This window comes from Henckelia pumila, chromosome 2 (assembly GCF_033568475.1).
Source record: "Henckelia pumila isolate YLH828 chromosome 2, ASM3356847v2, whole genome shotgun sequence".
Classification (NCBI taxonomy): domain Eukaryota; kingdom Viridiplantae; phylum Streptophyta; class Magnoliopsida; order Lamiales; family Gesneriaceae; genus Henckelia; species Henckelia pumila.
The window spans coordinates 32,349,830-32,358,279 of NC_133121.1; the positions used below are offsets into that span (position 1 = coordinate 32,349,830).

Below are 8,450 nucleotides of genomic sequence, written 5' to 3' on the forward strand. Positions count from 1 at the left end.
ATGTAGCAATCGACTAAAGTATGGTTGGTGAGTAAGTTCTCAATGAAGGACTTGGGTGAAGCATCTTTTGTATTGGGAATACAAATCTTTCGGGACAGATAAAAAAGATTGCTTGGTCTCACACCCAGTCTGCATACATTGATACCATCGTGAAGAGGTTCTCGATGGTAGAGTCTAAGAAAGGACATCTACCAATGTGTCATGGCGTGTCTCTATCAAAGTCCATGTCTCCCAAGAATGATGCAGAGATAGAGGCGATGACACACATTCCATATGCATCTGCAATTGGTAGTTTCATGTATGCGATGATATCTACATGTCCTGACGTGGCATTTGCACTAAGTGTTACGAGTAGATATCAATCGAACCCTGGTCTTCCACACTGGAAAGCTGTGAAGGACATTTTCAAGTATTTGAGATGGACTAAGAATATGTTCTTGGTTTATGGGGGTGGAGAACTAAAATTGGAAGGCTATACCAACTCTAGCTTCCAAAGAGATGCTGATGATTCGAAGTCAACTTCCGGTTTTGTAATCATGCTCAATGGTGCTGCTGTTTGTTGGAAGAGTTCCAAGCAAAACAACACTGAGGATTCAACCACTGAGGCTGAATATATTGCAGCATTCGATGCTGCAAAGGAAGCTATTTGGATTAGGAATTTCGTCCAAGAGTTGGGCGTTATTCCTAATGGAGTTGATATAGTCCCGGTATACTATAACAACATCGGTGCCATTGCTCAGGCAAAAGAACCAAGATCTCATCAGAAATCCAAACATGTACTGAGAAAATACCACATCATCCGAGAGATTGTGGAAAGAGGAGAGGTCTCGTTAGACAGAGTCGCCTCCGCAGATAATGTTTCTGATCCACTAACTAAGCCTTTACCAGGACCATTGTTCGAAAAGCATCGCGAATCAATGAGTTTGAAGAATATGGGTAGTTGGATCTAGTGCAAGTGGGAGATTGTTAGAGTAGGTGCCCGTCGAGCCAATGTATTGGTCGATGGTACTTGAAAGAACTCTTGTATGACAATATTTATTTTAATAATATTTGACATTATTTAATTTGGCAAACCTTTATCTGTATACCCATATAAGCTGCATAGATAAAGCCCTTGAATATACAAATAGTAGAAAGAATATGAGATGGTCATGGGATGACTATCATGAAACTCATATTTGGAATACTGTTTATTCTAAACTGTTCCTAGTCGATTCAGCCGCCACAAAGAAGGATAAAGTCCGTTCGAGCTTGAGACTAGTATTTGCGATGTGAGTACCACGTTTCATTGGTAGGGGACATGGTGATGTCTAAGCATGCAAATAGGTGCTCCTTGTAGAGTGCACTAAACAACCCTCCCTAAAGGACTTTCCAAGTGGTTATCACTTATCGAGTGGAGAATTCCAAGTTTATGGTTGTACACCATTAGTCCTTACGACCCGGGACAACATGGAGACTCTATGTAGTAGCCCGTACCCAAAATTGGTAAGTGTTAATCACTCCAATAAATCATGTTAGTTAAGTTAAACGTGATTCAGGAGACTTCAAATGGATAAACGAAGTCTGGAAATAGACCCAGAATGATCAGGAATAGTCCGGAGGGTCAGGAGAAACGGATGCAACGTCCTGGGATCGGACGCAACATTCGTGCCAGCAAAATGCGTCATTGCTTACGCATTTGATGGGACATTGGAAGAAACGATGGGGAACGGACGCAACGATCGTTGGACGAACGGACGCAACATTGAGGAACGGACGTTCCATTCCGTGTCTATAAATAGAGGTGTCGAGCCTCAGTTTCAGATGCACCAATCACCTCTTCTCTCTCGTTTCTTCAGCCTTCTATCTTAGATCTAGGGAATTCTAGGCGTCCCATGATGAATCCGGAAGTGGCATAGCGATCCAGGCACCGTAGCGGAGCTGTGGCCTAGTTTTGAGGAAAACGACAGCAATGGGCTGACGACGGACGCATGTATAGCTTTTGCTTCCTAAAAATATTTAGGAGTATGCAATAGCTTAGTTAAAGCTTTTAGAGCACTATAATGATATTAGTATCATTTGGCAGTGTAGTGCGGATTATAGGCGTGGACCTAGCTTGCCTGGTATTTGAGGTAAGAAAGTACTGTTCGAGATATCCTGACTGAGTATGCATGTATTATGTGACTGCATGATTTATATGACATGATTATATGCTGCATACATTTGCATCTTGAGCTATCTCTTTTGAGATGTTTGTTAGTAGGGTTTTACCCTATCCTGTTAGTGGATGGACTTCCATCGATTTGGGTCCGGAGTATCCACTGGTTTTCGGTATATGAGCCACCTCCTGAAGCGACGACACAAAGTGCTACATACCAGGGCCCGGTCTGTCTTTGTTATCCGATTCTTGGCCTCTAGTCAGTAGGAGGTACATTTGCATGCATGTATACTCATACTCTCGTGCTGAGCATTTTATGCTCACGTCTCGTACTATGTGTATCTGGACACCCTATTCCATGCGGCAGGTTTGCGATTGGATGAGACGGGTGGATCCAAGAGGGGCTAGGCAGTGGATGGTCAGCTGGAGCTTCGCCTAGGATTTTATTGTATTGGGTTGATACAGTATTCGATTTGGTTGTATAACTATTTGGGGTATTTAAATATTCCTTTTGTTGTATATTGTTATGGCTTCCGTAGTTTAATTCTGGTTTACTGTTTAATTAATTTAATTGCATGCCTAAGTTTCTGATTAGTAGGTGATCTCGATAAGGGTCACTACACTCTATATGCTAGAGTTTCACTTTGACTTGTTTACTGACTCATATGGGGTGATCAGGTGGCAATGTTGGGTGTTGTGTCGAAACATATAGTAGTCAATGCATTGTAGTCGGGGATTCACCGCTTACCTACGGGTATGGATATCCTATGTGTTCTTATGCATATGTAGCTCGAAATCTCTGATCAGAGTAGGTGGTAATTAAGAAAGGGTTTCTTGAATTACACCTTCGATGCAACTACGGCATGACATATAGTTATATATTCAATGACAACTCTCGATAAACCAATGATTGTCGAATCGATCGGGATATATGAGTTGAAGGGACCGTATTGTACGTTAACCATAATTGATTGGTTCTTGCAGGCACTATCATTTGATACCTAGGGAGTCATGTAAGCGATGCTGCTAGACGTTTAACATGACTGGTTGGGTACTATCGGACTTAAGTTTTTTAATGTTCTTATTATCAAGTGGTTGATTAATAAGAATAAAGCTATATAGGGTATGCTCACATAAGGGACTTGTTGATCCCGAATCACATGGAGATGTGAACCCACTGCTAGTTGTGTCAATGAACCATTGAGCGTCACACAAGTACTAGCTTTTTAGATCCCGTTGAGATTAAAATTTGTTCAATGTGTTGAACAACTTATTAAGGAGTTTATAAGTAATATAAATTAGAATTATGACTTCTAATGGAGAATAAAGGGGAAAGTAACTTTTAATTTGTGAATGTGTTCCAAAATTAAAAGTTGACTTGAAAAATAATTTGTTTGTGAAAATGATGGTTTTCTAAACTATTATTATGAACTTAATTAAATTAATTCAAGAGTTAAATTAATTTAACACTAGTAGACTTTGTAGTGTACAAACAATTAAATTAATTCAAGTGTTGGATTAATTAAACACTATTGAGTCTAGTAGAGCTCAAATCGATATAGTGTTGAATAATTATATATTAGTGGACTTGAATGAGTTCAAGTTAGATTTAATTAATTATTTAAACTTAAATGTGTTTAAGTTTAATATTTAATTAAATATTAATTTCAAAAGTAATGTATATATATTTATATATGTTTGACATATATATATATATATATACATATAAAGTATATGTGTGAGAGAATTTGAAGGGTTGGAAGAATGGATGCAATTTTTCATGCAAGTCTTGTACTTTTCCATGCATGGTTTAATTGCTAATTAATCTTTGACCTTTAATTATTATTTATCAATATTCCTCACACAACATACATACATGGCCGTGGGTTCCCTTGAAAATTCTCCAAGTTTTTGTCTTTCATTTTTTGGGAGAAAAAGGCAAGAAACATCTCGATGAAAAATGCTCTAAATATTCTAGTGCATATTTAGAGTGGATCTAGATTGTCTAGTCGTGGACCTTATTCGAAGGAGGAGCTATTTTGAAGAAGGTGTGCTCTTGGAAGCTTGTAGATTGTGTCTACCATTTCAAGAGCTAAGTTATTCACAACTTGGTTGGAGCCATACACTAGTAGAAAAATCGCTTAAGACTTCGGTTAATAACCGAAGTCGTAGGCATTTAATTACCGAAGTAGTGCCACGTGAAGTAATAGGGTACCTTTTTACTTCGCTGAATCGCCGAAGTCTTATACCTTAAATTACCGAAGTCTTTGGTCATTTTTTGGAAGCAGAATTGGACCGGTGCCGAAGTAAAAACATATATTTTACTTCGCTCATTTCATAAGGTACGAAGTAAAACATATGCTTATACTTCGTCAATTAAAAAAATTTCCGAAGTAAAATGTATTCTTTTACTTCGATTTTTAATGAAATTTTCAAAGCAAAAGATATGTTTATACTTCGGAAATTTCACTAATTCACGAAGTAAAAGACATTCTAAAAAACAAAAAAAAATTTAAAAATAATATAAAATTTTCAATATTATAAATAAACCAAAATTTAAAATTTCAAAAATAAAATTTAATATACAATTTTTTAGTATTACAAATCACTCGAAATTAAATTCTATTGCAATGCACACTACAAAAAAATATAAAAAAAAATAAATTCAGAAACTAGGACTAGAGGCGTGAACAAAGCATAGAATTGTACAAGTCAATAGATGCAAATCATATTCTAAACTTAACACGCAAAACCCAAACACATTCAGGTCGGCCCTGTACTTCGCCCACCCACTCGTAAAGCCAACCATCACCTCCAAAAGCAATCCATATATAATGCAACGCCTATATTCAGGTCCTGAAAAAATAATTAATAACAATGACAGACTTTAATCAAAAATTATTTTTTCTTGATTTCATCCTTCCACTTGATCTAATCACTATGAACTTCCAGTGAATGCAATAGGAAAAAATAGTTGAAAACAAATATTTTAAGCTAAAAATTTGAGAATCTTGTCATGCAATTGTTTGACGTTTTTACCGATTCTGCACTTTCATCCTCATGATCTGAAGCCGCAATCCAATCAATAGCAGGTCTCAACAAACATGCAATCCAGACATGGAGAAGAGCCTGGAAATAAAGCAAGAGATTTGGTTCTCATCTAATAAACCATCCGATTATTCATTATTCATGGAGTATACTAAAAACTATGGGATCTAAAACAAAGCTAAACACTTGAAAACATAAAGTTGATACATATATATTTTTTTGAAGCGATACATACATTTTACCATTGCATAAAATATAAGCAAAAATAAAATTCCTCCAAATTGTCATGTGATCCACTGGCGTGTCGGCATATTAGACATCAGCTGAATATAGATACTACAAAAATATCTATTATCTCACCTTAACAACAGATAGATATGAATCTGCCATCCCAACATACTTCCCCACCATTGCAATTTGAACCTGCAGAATCAGACATTCATCAGCCATTGTACAAAAAGAAATCAGTCAAAAGCAGGTATCAAATGTTTGTTACTAACGGAGTTTGTTAGGTAATTGTCAAAATTCTCAGCTCGCTTGGTCCGTTTTTGTAAATTGGGAAACTTGGAAACACTGAAAATTTACATGTATATATTCAGGAAAATAATGCGGTTAAGGAAATAAATTTCGATATTCTACAGATCATTCATATATGAAAGAATGATACGATACAATACAAGGAACCCCAAAAAACATGTGTTCATAGAAATTATGTACGTCTATGATATAACAAAAGTACAGAGAAAGTATGAATAGAAGATTTAAAAAAAAACAAATAAGAACTGACCTTTGTAAGTCCAGATGTTTGAGGATAGCTTCATCTGCATTTTGGTTCTAGTAAAAAAGTAAAAATCAATGTTTAAGGATGAACACATCAAACAGCCAAGACTAGTGTAGTCTATTACCATATTTTTTGTAGTTTACCTTGTAGATGAGATCTCCTTGAAAACCACCAGTCACCATTAGATTGTCCTTAACAGTCATGGTGCTTATCTGAACCCTTGTCACAGGTTGATCATCAAGATGTTTCTGCAGACAGGCTAATACATTCAACACTCCAAAATAGCTGGAACAAGGGAACTCCTAATACAGGCTAATACATTCAACACTCATTAAATTCCTGTCATATACTACAAAATCGCTTGGACAAGGGAACTCACCAGGGATATCACGATAGGTTTAGCGGCAATTAGTACCTCTTTACCTCTCCTAAGAAAAAAAGACCAGTGCATAAGTCAAACGCAAGAATAAGCAACACCCTAAATATAATCATTAAATAAATTATGTTGTCATTGACAAAACTAAGAAAATTCTATCAATGATATGAAATGGGATGTAAGAAATGATGAGATAAATCAAATTAAGATGAATCCACAAACATTATTGAAATAAAATGAGAGTTTGTGTGATAAATTATTTAAACTTAGCATGCAAAAGCAGTGGACAGAGGTGGTATCAAATTAACTAAATCTCAAACATTAACTAAAGCTCAAAAAATTCAAACAAAAAACAAGCAGATCCACTACAAGAAAACGGCTAAAGACAACGGATTTTATCCGTTGTCGTAGGCTGCAGAAAACTGTTGTGCTTTTCGATGTTGTTAAAAGCGCGCCCAAATTACATAAAAATTTATCGCAACCATCGTCAGTCAAATTACATCTACTGAGATTCAAAAACAACAAGGCATCAAGAGCTGCAGGAACACAAAAATCATTTGATAAAAATTGAACAGCAAGCTGGAAAGTATAAGTAGACACTAGAAAACAAACACAAAATATACCTATAAGTGACTCGAGACATAGAACCATAACAGGACAGCCCTCCATATGCTGACAAATTGAAGAAAATAAGGCAACTGGTCTTTCACATATTCCAGTATTTTCTTCATCATTTCCTAAGTTGAAGGGTACATAAATAAAAATTAAAAGGGAGTTACCTGAGAGAGCTTTCATATCTGGGTCAGTGATGCAATTGCACCAATTCACATTCAGAAATTCAAGCTTTGCAAGTTCCGCCAAATGCGAACATGATATAAGTAAATCCTTTATACCGACAACAATTTTCAATTATGGAATTCAGAATGCAAACTCGTGGAGTGCAAAAATACTAATAATCATGACCAAGTCTCTGGATAGTCTGCAAGCTCAATGTTCATTAATCTCCTTGCTAACAATCCTTCCATTTCCAAGAATCCACCACAATTTCCCTAATCTTTGATCCAAGCATATTATAAATATGATTTCAATATAAGAATTTATAAATTCATAAAACCTCAAACTTGCACATATAATCAAGTTTGCATTTAAGCTCAACAAATGCATACAATCTAGCCTCATTTAATTCAATCCCAAACAAAACCCATATCTTCAAAACCAAAAAAAAAAACCATATAAATAAAAAAGAATATTTAATGTCATCATCATCCATTTGATGTAAATTGAAATATAATAACACCTGGTACTGCAAATTCCTAGGAAATTGAACTTCATCCTTCCCTGATTTCAAGCTCCTGCAGCCAAACATCACTTTGATTAATCCACAAAACTGCTTTATTTTATTATTTTTCAAAAAACTTGAAAATGTAATAATAAATGCAGTTCATCCACGGATCAAGCACCATATATACATATATAATAAATACTTGAGTTTTCGAGGCATAAATGATATTGCTTGAAGCAGGAACACTGGCGGAAGAGGACACCAGCAGGAAGAAGAGGAGCAGCAAAACTAGTCGCCGCCGTCTAAAGCCCATGAGCTGCCGCAAGACTCGAAATCCCTCGATATGATCGAAGAAAGAAAGTGATTAAAAGATCAGAAAAAAGATGCGGTCTAATATAATATTTTTATATTTGTGTGTAATAAAAACAATTGCAAGGCAATGAATCACATAAATTCCATATCCTAGATCTAATCTATGTCCACATAAATAAACAGAGCATAACAATTCTTTAAACAGATATCATAGATCTAGTTGTCATATAAATCAATGAATCACATAAATGCCATATCAACGTATACCACCACATATCCAACCATTTTAAATTGAAGATTGGTCCATAGCCAATCATAAATAAAGGCATGTGTAGTTGCACATAAAATCACACACAAACAAAGTGCGTATGTGTGTGTGTAGGAGTCCAAAGCAGAATAAGCAAGAACTTCAAACAAAAAAAAATTTACTCGAGGTCCATTTAAAAATTTAAGGTTGCTACAACACACCAAATTGCATCAATGCTTGACTGAGTGAGTTTCCATTCGTGCAAGT

General features: G+C 35.8%; 1 long non-coding RNA gene across 1 annotated transcript; it reads right to left on the reverse strand.

Moving 5' to 3' along the window:
* Positions 1–5,545: 5,545 nt before the first annotated feature.
* On the reverse strand, positions 5,546–6,391 carry LOC140879444 (uncharacterized). Its single transcript, XR_012149419.1, has 4 exons — positions 6,346–6,391; positions 6,110–6,214; positions 5,973–6,019; positions 5,546–5,608 (listed from the first exon to the last, which is right to left on the reverse strand). It is a non-coding gene; the product is annotated as an uncharacterized lncRNA (long non-coding RNA).
* Positions 6,392–8,450: the final 2,059 nt, after the last annotated feature.